At 44.2% G+C, this 17,789-nt stretch overlaps 1 protein-coding gene across 8 annotated transcripts in view; it reads right to left on the bottom strand.

The window, feature by feature from the left end:
• Positions 1-17,789, bottom strand: part of LOC120946232 (complement factor H-like) — a 3,139,400-nt gene that overhangs the window by 1,715,325 nt on the left and 1,406,286 nt on the right. The gene's annotated exons all lie outside the window — the stretch shown is intronic.

The raw sequence follows: 17,789 nt of genomic DNA, 5'->3' as shown, positions 1-17,789 counted from the left end.
GCCCTCAGTTATTTTTCTATTCATATTTATAGGAAGTGGCACACTTTTTGCATCTATTAAATATCCACATGTACACTGCGTGTGAGGATATTTGCAATTTTTTTTCTCTCTTTCAATCTATCAAGGAGGATCATCTCCATAATCACAATCACAGAGCGGGCCTGTGGCAGACTTCTAATCTGCAGGTCTTGGCGGATTAGAGACATCAAATTTTACCTCCTCGATTTTACATGTCAATGTACGCTTGCAGTCCGAAATTGCTTCCAACATGCGGGCAGTGTCCTCCGCAATCGAGTCCGCAGGGGGAGACGGGCCGGCGCCATTTTCTCCTATGGCATCCTTTTCTGTACGACAATATTTGGCCAGTTTTGCGCTAGTTTCTATTGCTTTTTTTGGTGGTGACATCTCTATGGGTACGAGATGTTGGTAGACCCAGTTGAAAGGTGTAAGAAGCTCCCGATCAGCACTCTTCACACCATGCCATCCAGGCCACGCCCCTAGAGGCTTGTTACTTTTACCAGCACCCGGCCAGAAGAAGAAATTCCTGTGCTGCAATCATCCCCCATTCAAGAGGCTCCACCCTTTGATTCTCTGTCAGAAGACAACAGAGTCTGCGTTGTTCACTGATGGTTCCACAGTCGCCTCATCTGGCAGTACAGACACAGTCCTGCAGGAGACCGGAATTGGAGGGTCCAGTCAGTATGCAGAGTTGAAAGCTGTAGTGATGACTCCTCAGGAGGATCCTTGGGCCAAATCCTCAAATATCCTGCCTAACTTATCTTTTCCCATTTAAGTTACACTGCCTTAAAATTTCTACCTAAGTGCCCGATCCACAAAGCACTTACATAGAAATTTCAGGCCGTGTAACTTAAATTCTCCCGGCGCAAGGCGGTCCTCTTCTCCAGGGGGCGATGACAATTTAAATGAGGCGCGCTCCCGCGCCGGCCGTACTGCGCATGCTCGTGACATCATTTTCCCGACGGGCAGCGCGCGAAATTACATTACGTCGGGCTTTGTGGATTGCGACGGGACAATAAAGTTGCGTCGGGTAAAAAAAATCGCGGCGATCGAAAAAAAGGTCTGTTTTTACAAGGTGTAACTAGTTTACACTTTGTAAAAGCAGAACTAATTTTACGTATGCAAACGTAAACTTACGCAGAAAAAACAAAGCTGAAAAGCTTTGTGGATCTCTGTAAGTCCTCATTTGCATACGCAAAGCGGCATTTCAATGCAAAATGCCCCCAGCGGCGGATGCGGTACTGCATCCTAAGATCTGACAGTGTAAGTGTCTTACAGATGTCAGATCTTCTGCCTATCTTTGGAAAACTGCTTCTGAGGATCAGTTCCAAAGATAGGCACAGGGATACGCAGGCTGAACAGCAGTTCCGCCTGCGTATCTCTTTTGAGGATTTGGCCCCTTATTCCCATGTCACTGTAGAAATATGTCTCATAGAAACATTAAAAGCGCTAAATATGAATGCAAAGATTCACCTGAACCAAAAGTTCACAATCTGCTTATAATAAAAATGAATTGATCTAAGAGAACCTGTCTCCTATGATCCATGCCATCAATAAATAAATAAGTCATAATCACTGAAATAAAAATCAAGACAATACAATGCACATGTAAAAGTCTCTGATTAAAGGTGCATCCTTAGTACAAGATATTTGTAAACGATCACTCCTGGATCACGATCACTCCTGGATCACTCAGGGCTTTAGTACACGCCCCACACTATAAAAGGCCGCCTGCAGGGGGCGGCCTCGTGTAGTGTGTTGCGGCGCTGGTTAGAGATCAATGAGAGAGCGAGAGAGTTTTTTTTTTCTAGCTAGATAGAGCAGGCAGGCTAGTCAGGAAAATTTACAGTGCGTAGAGGATATATATACATCCCAGGTGTTGTACATATATTTATACACTGTATAGTTTAGTTAGATCAGTTCTTCCTAATTTGTCAGGCAGTTGATTGTGCTAGCTGCAGTAGTCTCTCATGGTGTATTGCCCGTGTGCTCTGTAGTTTGCACCTAAAGCTACTTGGTGTGTACTGCACTTGTGCTCTGTAATTTGCACCTAAACCTACTCAGTGTATACTGCAAGTGTGCTCTGTAGTTTGCACCTAAACCTACTTGGTGTTTACTGCAAGTGTGCTCTGTAGTTTGCACCTAAACCTACTTGGTGTGTACTGCACTTGGGCTCTGTAATTTGCACCTAAACCTACTTAGTGTATACTGCAAATGTGCGCTATAGTTTGCACCTAAACCTACTTGGTGTTTACTGCACTTGTGCTCTGTAGTTTGCACCTAAACCTACTTAGTGTATACTGCAAGTGTGTTCTGTAGTTTGCACCTAAACCTACTTGGTGTTTACTGCACTTGTGCTCTATAGTTTGCACCTAAACCTACTTGGTGTATACTGCACTTGTGCTCTGTAGTTTGCACCTAAACCTACTTAGTGTATACTGCAAGTGTGTTCTGTAGTTTGCACCTAAACCTACTTGGTGTTTACTGCACTTGTGCTCTATAGTTTGCAGCTAAACCTACTTGGTGTGTACTGCACTTGTGCTCTGTAATTTGCACCTAAACCTACTTAGTGTATACTGCAAGTGTGCTCTGTAGTTTGCACCTAAACCTACTTGGTGTTTACTGCACTTGTGCTCTATAGTTTGCACCTAAACCTACTTGGTGTTTACTGCACTTGAGCTCTGTAGTTTGCACCTAAACCTACTTGGTGTGTGCTGCACTTGTGCTCTGTAATTTGCACCTAAATCCACTTAGTGTATACTGCAAGTGTGCTCTGTAGTTTGCACCTAAAACTACTTGGTGTTTACTGCACTTGTGCTCTATAGTTTGCACCTAAACCCACTTAGGGCTAGATTCTAGTGTTGCTCACGAATATTCGCATTGCGAATATTCGACTCGAATATAGCATATTCGAGAAATCGCGCTATATTTCGATTTTCGCAGTGAATATTCGCAATTCCGAATATTCGATTTTTTACAATTTTTTTTTTAGAACAGATCACATCCTAGATATCTCCATCGACGTCTAAAAGCATTGCTGGTATGATTAGAGACCCTGGGCCGAGTAGCTGAAGCGATCATTTATATTGCCGAAAAATCGCAATGCGATTATTCGGCAATCGCAATATCGCGCGATTATTTTCTTCGCCCCTATCTTCCGCATCAGAGCGATTTTTACAGTTTCATTTTTAAAACAGATCACATCCTAGTGATCTCCATAGACGTCTAAAAGCATTGCTGGTATGATTAGAGACCTTGGGCCGAGTAGCTGAAGCGATCATTTTATATTGCCGAATATTCGCAATGCGAATATTCGGCAATAGGAATATTGCGCGATTATTTTCTCCGCCCTTTTGCATCAGAGCCAATCAGAGTTCTCCTTCCACACTCGTCAGAGGTTAGCAACCAATAGGAACCTGCCTGCACGGACATTATATAAGGTCACTCCCAGCACCATTTCATTGCAGATTCAGAAGCTGGCTAGAGAGTGTGGAGGCTGTTTCTGTGTTCCTGTGTCTGTTCCTGATTGATTTATATCATCATCAGCATAGTGCTGCATTGCTATTTAGTGATTCCAGTGCATCTTTTCCAGTATATCAACTGCTTTTTTCAAAGCAATAGACCCAAGAGCTTTTTTCAAAGCTACGTTTTGTGCTGTTTTGTGCTGTTTTGTTCATCTTGTGTTACTGTTTGATCTTGCATCTTTGCTGTTCAGTGATATTTGCTAGTGATTTCAGTGCACATTTTGCTGAGCTTTCTAAAAGAGCTTTTTTCAAAGCTAAGTTTTGTTCATCTTGTGTTACTGTTTGATCTTGCAGCTTCGCTGTTCAGTGATATTTGCTAGTGATTTCAGTGCATATTTTGCTTAGTTTTTCCTAAAGAGCTTTTCTAAAAGCTAAGTTTTGTGTTCAGTTTAGTTAAATTTTGTGTAGTAAGTGTACACACTGTTAGTGTACATTTATTTCATCTAGCTTAGCTTAGTGTGTGTTTAGTGTCTGTGTTTTGTGTTTAAAAAAAAAAAAAAAAGTTAGTGTTTGTTTAGTGCTTTTTTTTTTTTCTTTAATTTTGTAGTCCTTGTCTTTGGTGTACTACTTTTCTTATAGTTTAGTAGCTGTCTGTGTACGTCTTTGTCTGCGTGCCTGTCTTGTAAAAAAAACACATAAAAACACATTTTCCTCACATTCCCCCCCCCCAATAAAGTTTACCCCCCCCCCACACACATCAGCAATCATGAGCGGCATCCGTGGCCGTGGCAGCAGGGGTAGGGGAGTTACTCCCAGTGCTGGGTCGCTGCCAGCACGGGGTACCTCTCGTGCCCCTACTAGTGGTAGAGGATCGGGTGCAAGGGGAGTCCGCCTGATCCGGGAGTTCTTCCCATCGGGCAGCCGCCCGATATTGCCATCTCAGGCTGAAGTAGTGGTGGACTACATGGGGCACAGCAGTGCCACTGAGTCGTCGGTCCCGACTCACAGTAGTACCACCATTACACCGGTGCCTGTAGTACCCCCCCCAGCCCCCAAGAGTCCAGCATCTTACTGTTCGACAGCGACAGTGAGAGGGATATCTTGGGGGAGGCCATGCATCAGGCAGACCTCCAGCTCTGTCCTGATGGTCAGGACCTTTTTGAAGGGATGGATGAGGAGGATGGGATACCTGCTGGCAGTATCCCAGAGACATCCCTTCAAACTGGTGCTGCTGTTTTGGTGCAGGAAACAGCAGCACCTAGTCAGACCCAGGCGTGGGTGAGGGGACAGCGGAGCCAGGCTAGAGGCTCCATGTCAGTTGGTTCCCTCAGACCAACACATCTCAGCCCTTGGTCTGACATCTCTGGGGGCGAAGAGGGTGACCCATCATGGTTGCCATCTGACGCGTCGGCTCACTACGTCAGTGACGACGGGGAAGGTAGGCACCCTGGTGAAACGGTGCGCCAGGTCACCACCAGGGAGACCATCGTCAGGGTCTCCACTGGTGATGGCAGCAGGAGGTGTCAGGAGTAGTGTTGAGCAGAATATGCCATATTCGATTTCGCGATATATCTCGAATATATATTCGAATATTCGAGATATATTCGCTAAATTCGAATATTCGTGATATTTTATCGAAATTAATTGATTGCGATTTTTCGCTATTGCGAATGCGAAAATAATTGCGATTTTTTTAATAACTGCGGTAGGAGCGCTCTGATTGGCTCAGAATATTCGTGATATTTTATCGAAATATCGCAACATGCGAATGCGATATTTATTGCGCAATTTCGAAATATGCTGGAGGAGCGCTCTGATTGGCTCAGAATATTCGTGATATTTTATCGAAATATCGCAACATGCGAATGCGATATTTATTGCGCAATTTCGAGATATGCTGGAGGAGCGCTCTGATTGGCTCAGAATATTCGTGATATTTTATCGAAATATCGCAACATGCGAATGCGATATTTATTGCGCAATTTCGAGATATGCTGGAGGAGCGCTCTGATTGGCTCAGAATATTCCTGATATTTTATCGAAATATCGCAACATGCGAATGCGATATTTATTGCGCAATTTCGAGAAATGCTGGAGGAGCGCTCTGATTGGCTCACTCTGAAATCGAATATTCGAGATATTTTAACGCAATTTCACAAAATGCGAATGCGAAATTGATTGCAGATATTTCGAAAACTGCTGTAGCAGCACTCTGAAATCGAATATGTATGATATTTTAACCAAAAAACATATTGCGATTGCGATTTTTCGATCGCGCATGCGCAATTGCGCGAACAACACGCGACCATTTCCTGGAGCCTTGCCAGTTTCCAACTTATGATCGCAGCGCAATCACACAGCAACATGGTTGGAAGCAATTTCACTAAGTCTGAGGAAAAGTTGCTGATTTGTGTAAGTATTTTGACCACTGTTATTTCATCATCTTCAACTGCATTTTAGTCTAGTTTAAAAGTTAGTATATATGATCAGATATTAGTATTTCACAAAAAATGTGTCTCCTGCTTTTACAAAACTACAAGTCCCAGCATGCCTGGACAGCTGCAGACACCCTGGTTGGCAAATGTGTATTTAGGCACTTTTCCTTGTTATTTAGCATAATGAATTTAACATTTTTTTGGACATAGGACGTATGCGAACGTCCTGACTTCAGTGTCCTCAAGGCCCAAGGATGTTCGAATAAATATTGCCCTTTAGATGTTGCAGAACTACAACTTCCAGCATGCCTGGGAATGTTGGCACTTGTAGTATTGTAAGTTCTGCAGGCCCCCGTTTTTCAGGCCTTTATGCACGGGTCTCTAAACTGTGGCACCCTAGATGCAGCAAAAGTAAAATTCTTAGCATGCACTGACAGACCGTGGCTGATGGGAGTAGTAGTTTTGCAACAGCTGGAGGTGGACTGGTCTTGAAACCCAGAGTTAGGTAACAAACCCGTAGTGTTTTGCAACCATTCTGCCTCCAGCTGTCTTTTTCCTGTTGAAAAGCCTGTGGCGTGCAAAACACAACCCAAAAACTCCACCCGGTGGAACGAAAAATTTGCACACACCTAAACAGTAACATCACAAAAAACTGCGACGGTTGCATACGTCAGTGGTCCTCCGAAAAGGTCCCGTCTCTGACCCCCCGGGGCATTAGGCTCCTGACAGGGAAAAGAGTTACTGTGGTCCATACAGCCGAAGCCATATGGACCCATCTCGGTCCAAGCAGCGCAATCAACACGCGAACAACACGCGACCATTTTCTGGACCCTTGCCAGTTTCCAACTTTATGATCGCAACGCAATCGCAGAGCAAGATGGTTGGAAGTAATTTCACTGTATCTGAGGAAAATTTGCTGATTTGGGTAAGTATTTCGACCACTGTTATTTCATTATCTTCAACTGCATTTTAGTCTAGTTTAAAAGTTAGTATATATGATCAGATATTAGTATTTCACAAAAAATGTGTCTCCTGCTTTTACAAAACTACAAGTCCCAGCATGCCTGGACAGCTGCCGACACCCTGGTTGGCAAATGTGTATTTAGGCACTTTTCCTTGTTATTTAGCATAATGAATTTAACATTTTTTTGGACATAGGACGTATGCGAACGTCCTGACTTCAGTGTCCTCAAGGCCCAAGGATGTTCGAATACATATTGCTCTTTAGATGTTGCAGAACTACAACTTCCAGCATGCCTGGGAATGCTGGCACTTGTAGTATTGTAAGTTCTGCAGGCCCCCGTTTTTCAGGCCTTTATGCACGGGTCTCTAAACTGTGGCACCCTAGATGCAGCAAAAGTAAAATTCTTAGCATGCACTGACAGACCGTGGCTGATGGGAGTAGTAGTTTTGCAACAGCTGGAGGTGGACTGGTCTTGAAACCCAGAGTTAGGTAACAAACCCGTAGTGTTTTGCAACCATTCTGCCTCCAGCTGTTTTTTTTCTGTTGAAAAGCCTGTAGCGTGCAAAACACAACCCAAAAACTCCACCCGGATGCAGTGAAAAATGTGCACACACCTAAAGAGTGACATCACAAAAAACTGCGACGGGTACATACGTCAGTGGTCCTCCGAAAAGGTCCCGTCTCTGACCCCCCGGGCGTTAGGCTGCTGACAGGGAAAAAAGTTAGCAACGCATATCTCCCCTATACGTGTATCCTGTGTTGTTAATAATATATTCATAATTATGCAAATGATAATGGCTGCTATATTTATGCAAAAAAGGTGTCGACCGAAATGGCAGGATATAAAATCTGTCATGTTAACCCTGTCATTGATTAATAAGGCGAGAATGCTTCCAATTGTTGAATAGCATACATTTACGTCATATATCCATAAGGCTGTCAACAGAAGTATTACAATATACTTTGTTCTTCATCTTGCAGAAGTTCCTGGAAACAGGATACGATAAGCTGCGGAGGCAGCCAGAGAAAAGGGCTGTGGTCAGCGCCCTAATCGCTGACTTTGGCGGCCAACACGACCACAAGGCGATTGTGAAGAAGTGGTCTGACCTGAAGAGGCGCCAAATGGATCAGGTCAGACGTCTTCGGGCTAAATATCATCCAGGTAAGTTATTGTTGACAGTTATGTTTTTTTTTTCAAAAGTGTATTTTGTGCGTGAACTCGAAAGAGAGAGGCCCCAGAGGCAATCTGCCACCTTTCTCCATGCCCCGGTTGGCAATGGCGGGTGTGAGGGGGTCCTCCCAACCCAACCTCGCATAGCACACCCACCAGGGGCGGGGCTGAGACCACCAAACTCAATTCACATGTAGCCGAGAGCGGGATCCGAACCCCTATCTGCAGAGGTGAATCACTTGTCAGTGCAGTGGCAATCGCGTGGAGCCACCGCAGCTCCTTTGGTGACAGTTATGTAAGGTCATATGTAATTCATGTAAGGTCAGATGTTGTTAACCAAGATGCCATGTTGTGCTAACATATATCACCACCAGCCAAGGTATTCATAGTACTGTTGAAAAAAGACATGGGACAGCAGACAGGAACACAGAAGTTATGTGGGAACATACTTTTCCCATTGCTTTGCATGGGACTTTAAAGAAAAACCCCGACCATGGCAAATGGGGGTGGGTAAGGTTTAAACCACCTATCCTATGTTTGTGGCTGACATATAAGTAACCTGTGTGCCAAGTTTCATATAAATATCTTTAGCCGTTTGTACGTGATGCTGGAACATACATACATACATACATACATACATTTATGCACACACACGTTGAGTTTTATATATATAGATTACCACTAAATTCCTGTGTTAGGAGTGGGGTTGTTATAGTAATCCCGTGTGCTCCATCAGGCCCTTTTTTTAACATGAGATCGTCTGAACAAAACAAAGGAGACAAAAACAGCTCATTTTAACATGGTGGCATCCCAGCTCACGCTCAGTCCCCTGTAGTGCCCACAAGACCCTTTAATATAACATTGTCCCATTGGTTAACTGTCTATATAAATCAATTTGTATTCATATACAATACAGCAGAGTACACAGAATTTGCATACGTCATTAGAAAAAATTTTTATAATATATGAACATTGTGTTATTATAGGTGCTCCAATACCAGCTGTGCGCGCCAAGCGCAGAAGGCGCCAGGCCGATGAGGAGGAGGAGGAGGATGCGGCAGAGGAGGATGCGGCAGAGGAGGAGATGGATGAAGAGGAGCAGCCAGGGCCCTCCCACTCCCCAACCCCAGCTCCTGCTGAGGAGCAAGCTGAGGAGCTTCCCCCCCCCACCACCCCAACTTCTCAAGCAGAAGAGCAGGAGGAAGAGAGCGGTCCTGTGAGCCTCGTTCAGGAAGGTAAATATGTGCACAATGATTAATAACATTTCAACAATAAAATGTAGATATAAAAATGGACAACATATAAAGCGCACCTGTCAGATTGTAGAACCATAATATGGTATTGATGCTAGAAGTATACAGGTAGTGCATAATTATTAGGCAAGTTGTATTTTTGAGGATTCATTTTATTATTGAACAACAACCATGTTCTCAATGAACCCCAAAAACTCATTAATATCAAAGCTGAATTTTTTTGGAAGTAGTTTTTAGTTTGTTTTTAGTGTTAGTTATTTTCGGGGGATATCTGTGTGTGCAGGTGACTACTATTACTGTGCAGAATTATTAGGCAACTTAACCAAAAAATAAATAGATACCCATTTCAATGATTTATTTTTAACAGTGAAACCAATATAACATCTCAACATTCACAAATACACATTTCTGACATTTAAAAACAAAACAAAAACAAATCAGTGACCAATATAGCCACCTTTCTTTGCAAGGACACTCAAAAGCCTGACATCCATGGATTCTGTCAGTGTTTTGATCTGTTCACCATCAACATTGCGTGCAGCAGCAACCACAGCCTCCCAGACACTGTTCAGAGAGGTGTACTGTTTTCCCTCCTTGTAAATCCCACATTTGATGATGGACCACAGGTTCTCAATGGGGTTCAGATCAGGTGAACAAGGAGGCCATGTCATTACTTTTTTTTATTTAATACCCTTTCTTGCCAGCCACGCTGTGGAGTACTTTGACACGTGTGATGGAGCATTGTCCTGCATGAAAATCATGTTTTTCTTGAAGGATGGTGACTTTTTCCTGTACCACTGCTTGAAGAAGGTCTCTTCCATAATCTGGCAGTAGGACTGGGAGTTGAGCTTGACTCCATCCTCAATCCGAAAAGGCCCCACAAGCTCATCTTTGATGATACCAGCCCAAACCAGTACTCCACCACCACCTTGCTGGCGTCTGAGTCGGACTGGAGCTCCCTGCCCTTTACCAATCCAGCCACGGGCTCTTCCATCTGGCCCATCAAGACTCACTCTCATTTCAGCAGTCCATAAAACCTTAGAAAAATCTTTCTTGAGATATTTATTGGCACAGTCTTGACGTTGCAGCTTGTGTGTCTTGTTCAATGGTCGTCGTCTTTCAGCCTTTCTTACCTTGGCCATGTCTCTGGGTATTGCACACCTTGTGCTTTTGGGCACCCCAGTGATGTTGCAGCTCTGAAATATGGCCAATCTTGTGGCAAGTGGCATCTTGGCAGCTGCACGCTTAACTTTTCTCAGTTCATGGGCAGTTATTTTGCACCTTTGTTTTTCCACACACTTCTTTTGTTTGATGATCACGCTTCAGAAGCTTTGCAACTTTAAGAGTGCTGCATCCCTCTGCTAGATATCTCTCTATTTTGGACTTTTCAGAGTCTGTCAAATCCTTCTTTTGGCCCATTTTGCCAAAGAAAAGGAAATTGACTAATAATTATGCACACCTGATATAGAGTGTTGATGTCATTAGACCACACACCTTCTCATTACAGAGATGTACATTACCTAATATGCCTAATCTGTAGTAGGCTTTCGAGCCTATACAGCTTGGAGTAAGACAACATGCATAAAGAGGATGATGTGGTCCAAATACTCATTTGCCTAATAATTCTGCACTCCCGGGATGTGTTAGACACATAACAAGTGTATACACATGATAATGATTGATTAATAAGCAAAAAAAATATTTTATTTATTTGGTAACGTTATTTGAAATCCAAATGTTTTTTTATTATATCCTTGTAACGGCTACCCACTGGTAGTGAGGGGTATCGGCCGTTGGAGACGTCCTTTTCCCTGGCAAGCTGCGATATGCAGGTACCGCCGGTATATCCCATCGAACGCCCTTCCAAGAAACGAGACGTGCTACGTTTGGAGGGTCAAGCAGACTGACTTTATTTGGCATATTTCACCTGCTTATATCTGGTTACAACTGTTACAAGAACAATGACAGTTTCCGCCCTCCCCTTTTCCCAGTAGGGGGCTTCAACACAGACCCCCTGAAACAATGACATCTCCTTGAATTAATCACTTGGCCAGTTTCTAGACTCTTCGGCACCTCACCCCACTTAACATTTCCTGGCCAGGCACATAGGATTCAATTAACCTTTAAAACAATTATCACTCACACATAATCCCCATCAGCATACACCTCACAGGGGGCTGTTTACCTGCACACAAAAGAGGGTTCATTAGCATTCCAGCAATGAAAGAGACTTGTCCAGTTAACCCTTTGAGCTCAGAATACAATCTGGTACCTTCACTTGTGACAAGCCATGCAGTTCCTTGTAGTCCCCCTGCACGAAGATTATAACTGTCTCGGCAGCATGCCTGTGTCCGTTACACTACTCCCCCTTTGTGGAACACTCCGGCAGACCCGGATTGATCCTTTTCGGATCAACTTGGGGATGTCCGGTCTGCTGTTAGGGTAAAAGTTCCGTTTGCCTGGACAGTCCGTCGGCCTTCCCATTGGCTTACCATGTCGGTAGCTGATGGTGACGGTGAAGAATAGAATTCAATTCTGGAACAGTCACTTGCTTTGCTCTCTCAATGGCTCCCAAAACCTGTTGCTGATGCTCTTGGGACAGATACGGCACCACCTGGATGCAAATCCCATTTAATCTTTTGACAATTTCCGCCTGTTTGTGCATTTCAATGTTCAAGCCACGGGACATCTCATAATACATGACATAGTGTCGTTGCATCTCTGATTTCTCACTGGCCAACTTGTCACATTCCCATTTTAGACTGTGATATTGTGCCGGATCTACAGTACAGGTCGGGGAAGGTAGTCTTACCCGGTTCTCAGCAGCAAGCGGGTTGATTCCAGCAACGCGGGTGGTCACGGGACAAGCAGCAGCAGGTGTAGGTAAATAAGCCGAAGTCAGAGGGCCAATGTCGTTGCCCAGCACCACCTCGGCAGGTAGGTTGTCCATGATACCAACTGTGGTCTTTCCTGACCCGGCTCCCCAGTCTAAGTGCACCCGGGTGGTGGGTACGTGAAATACAGAACCCCCTGCGACCCGGACGGCAACTGTGCGAGTGGACACGTTCTCTGGCTTTACCAGATGTTTTTGAATCAGAGTGATAGTAGTCCCGGAATCTCTTAAGCCTTGTGCTACTTGTCCATTCACTCGTACCTCCTGACGGTGATGCTGACGGTTATCCGGAGAGGCCGCTTGTATTGGGTCTGCCTCATACCAAATTCCCAGACATTCCTCAGGGCCCCCCTCGGTCTCCAGGCAGTGGGCCGCAGAGGGACGTGATGGAGTGACCTCTGTGTTAGGTTCTGTGCGTCTCCAATTGTTATTTGTAGCTCTCAAAGGGCAATAACGAGCAATATGTCCCGTGTCGCTGCAGTGATGGCACGTCACCCTAGGCGAATCCCGGGGGTAGTTGCTAGGCCCCTGAGGACGTGGTGGGACTGGAGCCCGAAACTCTGGGCGTGGGGTGACGGTTGGAGTACGCGGTTCTACCTTATGAGCCAGCCGTGTAGTACCCTGGCTTACTTTCCTTGTTTCCGCGTACTCATCTGCTAGCCGAGCCGCCTCGTTTAAGTTAGCGGGCCGGCGATCTCGTACCCAGTCTTGTATGTCTGCGGCCAGGTCTTGGAAGAAATGTTCCATTAGGAACAGCTGCAATACTTCCTCCCCGGTGTTGGCCTTGCACCCTTGGACCCAAAGCGATGCCACCCTTTGTAACTGGTTGGCCCATTCCATGTGGGAGTCCACAGCCATCTTCTTGGACTCCCGGAAGCGCCGGCGGTAGGCTTCTGGCGTTACGGCATATCGGGTTAGCAGCGCCTTTTTAACTTGCTGGTATTGTAAAATATCCTCTGGAGTGAGAGCCCGAAAGGCTTCATTGGCTTTGCCCGACAATTTCCCCGACAAAATAGTGACCCATTGGTCTGGTGGGACCTGGTGTAGTGAGCACTGCCTCTCAAAGTCCGCCAAATATCCATCGATTTCCTCCTCACTTTCTACAAAAGCTTTGAATGCAGTGAACGGTATTTTCTTTCCTGTAGCAGCAGGTGGGGGGGTAGGAACTGCAGGTGTAATGGGCTGTCTCGCTCTTACCAGTTCCAGTTCTTGTCCCCTCTTCGTTTGTATTTCTTCCCTTGCTTCCCGGAACAGCTGGTTGATTAGTTCCACGGACGTTTCTGGATACAAGGATAATCTCCGTTGTACAATCCCAGTAATTACATCTTCTTTGCTGACCGGTGCAAGGGGCTCCGTTCCTTCCATGGATCCATCCATTTCGTCCAGCTCCAGCAGTTCAGCTATCAGCTCCCTCCGTGGTCTGTTGCTGGTGCTCCTACCACGAATCTCCAATAGATCTTTCAGTGTGGATCTTTTCAGCCTGGCGTACTGCGACTCCATTCAGCACTTGCTCTTTGGATAAAAGGACCATCCCACTGCTACCAACCAATGTAACGGCTACCCACTGGTAGTGAGGGGTATCGGCCGTTGGAGACGTCCTTTTCCCTGGCAAGCTGCGATATGCAGGTACCGCCGGTATATCCCATCGAACGCCCTTCCAAGAAACGAGACGTGCTACTTTTGGAGGGTCAAGCAGACTGACTTTATTTGGCATATTTCACCTGCTTATATCTGGTTACAACTGTTACAAGAACAATGACAGTTTCCGCCCTCCCCTTTTCCCAGTAGGGGGCTTCAACACAGACCCCCTGAAACAATGACATCTCCTTGAATTAATCACTTGGCCAGTTTCTAGACTCTTCGGCACCTCACCCCACTTAACATTTCCTGGCCAGGCACATAGGATTCAATTAACCTTTAAAACAATTATCACTCACACATAATCCCCATCAGCATACACCTCACAGGGGGCTGTTTACCTGCACACAAAAGAGGGTTCATTAGCATTCCAGCAATGAAAGAGACTTGTCCAGTTAACCCTTTGAGCTCAGAATACAATCTGGTACCTTCACTTGTGACAAGCCATGCAGTTCCTTGTAGTCCCCCTGCACGAAGATTATAACTGTCTCGGCAGCATGCCTGTGTCCGTTACAATCCTAAAAGCATCAAGAGATCTGAGGAGGCAGAACAGACTCATCGAAAAGACCCACCAGAGGATCCTGCAAAACCAGCGGAAGATGAGCTACCTCACCCAACAAAATGCTCTGCTAGAGCAGCAGCTATCGGGTCATATTGCGGAACTGCACCGCATTCAGAAACGCATTGATAGCTATATTTAAATTTATTTTTGTATTAAAATATCTTATTTTTTGGAAATGTTTCATTTCTTTTTGAGATAGAGTTGTAGGTTTTTCAACACATCTAACTTCACATCAAACAAATCAACATCAACACATTTAACTTCATAATAAGCAAAAACATTTTATACTATTATTTTATTTAACATTAACCTAGGACAAACTAAAGCACACGACACAGACACGACGAACACAAAATAAACTGTTGAAAAATGAACATAACAAAAGCAACAATATATATATATATACAAAGAGAGAGAGAGGGAGAGCAAGAAAGAGAGAGAATGCAGATGAGCTCTTGCAGACAGCCCAATGGTTGCAGTATAAATGCCGCAAAACAGGGTTTAACATAAGGTTCATTGTTATAGTTACACTTGCTGTTTAGATCCGGTCTGGTAGCTTGTAGCGGAGGCTGTTGGTGTATCCGCTGTGCCAGAGAGGTCATGAAGCTTTACTCAGCATGGAGGCAGCAGCAGGAGTATTAAAATATAATATAACTAGACAATGCATTTCCTGAGGAAAATGCGAGTGGGAATGCTGAATAGCTTAATTGGTGAGCCCCTTGCCAAAGACATTCACCATAACCACTACACTATCTTTAGGACACACAGCTTCTTTCTCTATCTGCAAAGTATAGAGTATGCTGACTTCCTGGTCGCCCCTCCCCCCTCAATAGGTTTCCCCTCCCCCCCAGGTCAGTGAGGAGGAATATTGCACTGAGGTCAGGAAAGTTATTTATGGAAAGAAATAACATTACAAACGCTTTTAATTCACAGATCTAATACATGATTTAAGCCTCCAAACAAAGCTTAATAAATCCTCAAACGTACATGCAATTGATACAACGACTACACCGTTTGAAATACACGGCCCTTGTAAACGCATCGATATGAAATTTATGTAGATAAACTTAAAAATGTGGCCATGTCTGCGATTTAGAAAAGAGCGTCTTTGTGAGTTCTGCAGCAACATTTTTTAGATAATTTCACATGAGAGTCTATGAGACATAATTTCTGGCTGTTGCTCCAATAACTAAAATACGTATCGCAGAATTGATCACATTGCCATAAACCAGACAAGCATAGCTACGTTTTGATATAAAAATTGTGTATGAAAAGTAGATCTTGTGGGCGTGAGACCAATTTGTTTCCCCTTTTTGTAAAGATATTTTTAATTACAAAGATCTCCAATGTTAAGGTCACATGACAGACTCTAAATCCCCTCCATAGGATTACATTATAACCTATTGCATTTTTGTGAAAAATTCGCAAAACGTAAATTGCGTTTTCACCAAAAAATTGTAAACGATAACGATCTGAAAAGTCATAGCCGGATAGCTAAATATTTTGTGACCGCTTTAAAGTTTTTTCAGTGTCTGTAAGTGAAAGTATGAAGTAGCTGAAACTTTTGGCAGGGCATGTGAATTCAAAGGGGAAAAGGATGTTCTCATTGACTTCAATGTTAAAAAAAAGGGTCTAAAAGCTTAAAATTTATAAAAGTGTAAAAAGTAGAAAAAAACTTGAAGAAGTCCCATCATTAGCTGAACGAGACGAACATTTTTACAGTTGAATGGTCTCAATAGCTGAAAGTATGCCGAAGTTACGCAGAACCAAAAAACGTAAGGAATAATAAGATTACTAAATTTACGTATATCAATACTGGAAATGTTTATTAAAGCATTCACACTAATTAAGATTAATACATTTACGGGTATGCATACTGGGAATGCTTATTAAAGCATTCCCACTAAGTATCACACAGGCATGATTTACAAGCAGTAGTGGTAATAGTAATACATAGCATAAAAACACTTGGGGAATACTTTACAGCATCAGTAGTGGTCATAGTAGTCAATAGTGTACCAAAAAATTGGGACACAGGTGTCTTGACTGAGCTGTAATAGTAGTAGTAGACATTGACAATACAGTGTCAAATCACTCGGGCAAGAGGTGCCATGATGAACAGCAGTATTAATAAGAGTATATAGGGTGTGAAATAACTGCTGACATAGGTGTCTTGACTGGGCAGCAGAAGCAGCAGTAGTAGTATTAACAGTAGTAGTTGATACAGAGTCATATCACATGGGCAGGAGGTGCCATGATGAACAGCAGTAGGAATAGGAGTATATAGAGTGTCAAATAACTGCTGACATAGGTGTATTGACTGGGCGGCAGCAGCAGAAGCAGCAGTAGTAGTATTAGCAGTAGTAGTTGATACAGAGTCATATCACTTGGGCAGGAGGTGCCATGATGAACAGCAGTATTAATAAGAGTATATAGGGTGTCAAATAACTGCTGACATAGGTGTCTTGACTGATCCAGAGGAGTCATGGGAGAAAATCATGTGGTCAGATGAGACCATAATATAACTTTTTGATCATAATTTCACTAACCGTGTTCGGAGGAAGAATAATGATGAGTACCATGCCAAGAACGCCATCCCTAATGTGAAGCATGGGGGTGGTAGCATCATGCTTTGGTGGTGTTTTTCTGCACATGGGACAGGGTGACTGCACTGTATTAAGGAGAGGATGACCGTGGCCATGTATTGCGAGATTTTGGGCAACAACCTCCTTCCCTGAGTTAGAGCTTTGAAGATGGGTCGAGGCTGGGTCTTCCAACATGACAATGACCCAAAGCACACAGCCAGGATAACCAAGGATTGGCTCTGTAAGGAGCATATCAAGGTTCTGGCGTGGCCTAGCCAGTCTCCAGACCTAAACCCAATAGAGAATCTTTGGAGGGAGCTCAAACTCCGTGTTTCTCAGCGAGAGCCCAGAAACATGACTGATGTAGAGAAGATCTGTGTGGAGGAGTGGGCCAAAATCCCTCCTCCAGTGTGTGCAAAGCTGGTGTAAAACTACAAGAAAGGTTTGACCGCTGTAATTGCAAAGAAAGCCTACTGTACCAAATATTAACATTGATTTTCTCTGATGTTAAAATAGTTATATTCAGCACTGTAAATACATCAGGTCCGGGGCTTCATCAGGGAATGCATGACAAGGGACCCTTCAGCGCCCTGAATCGACGACGGGTGCCAGAAAGTCACCGCCGATCCAGGACTCATTCATCTTTATGAATGTGAGTCTGTCCACGGAGTCTGTGGACAGACGGGTCCTCTTGTCCGTGACCACCCCACCTGCCGCGCTGAATGTCCGCTCAGATAGTATGCTGGAGGGGGGGCAAGACAATAACTCCAGCGCATACTGAGCGAGCTCGCGGCAGGTGTCCAATC

Source organism: Rana temporaria, chromosome 7 (assembly GCF_905171775.1).
Source record: "Rana temporaria chromosome 7, aRanTem1.1, whole genome shotgun sequence".
Classification (NCBI taxonomy): Eukaryota; Metazoa; Chordata; class Amphibia; order Anura; family Ranidae; genus Rana; species Rana temporaria.
The sequence above is the reverse complement of the archived record's forward strand: the minus strand, read 5'-3'. Positions and strand labels throughout refer to the sequence as shown.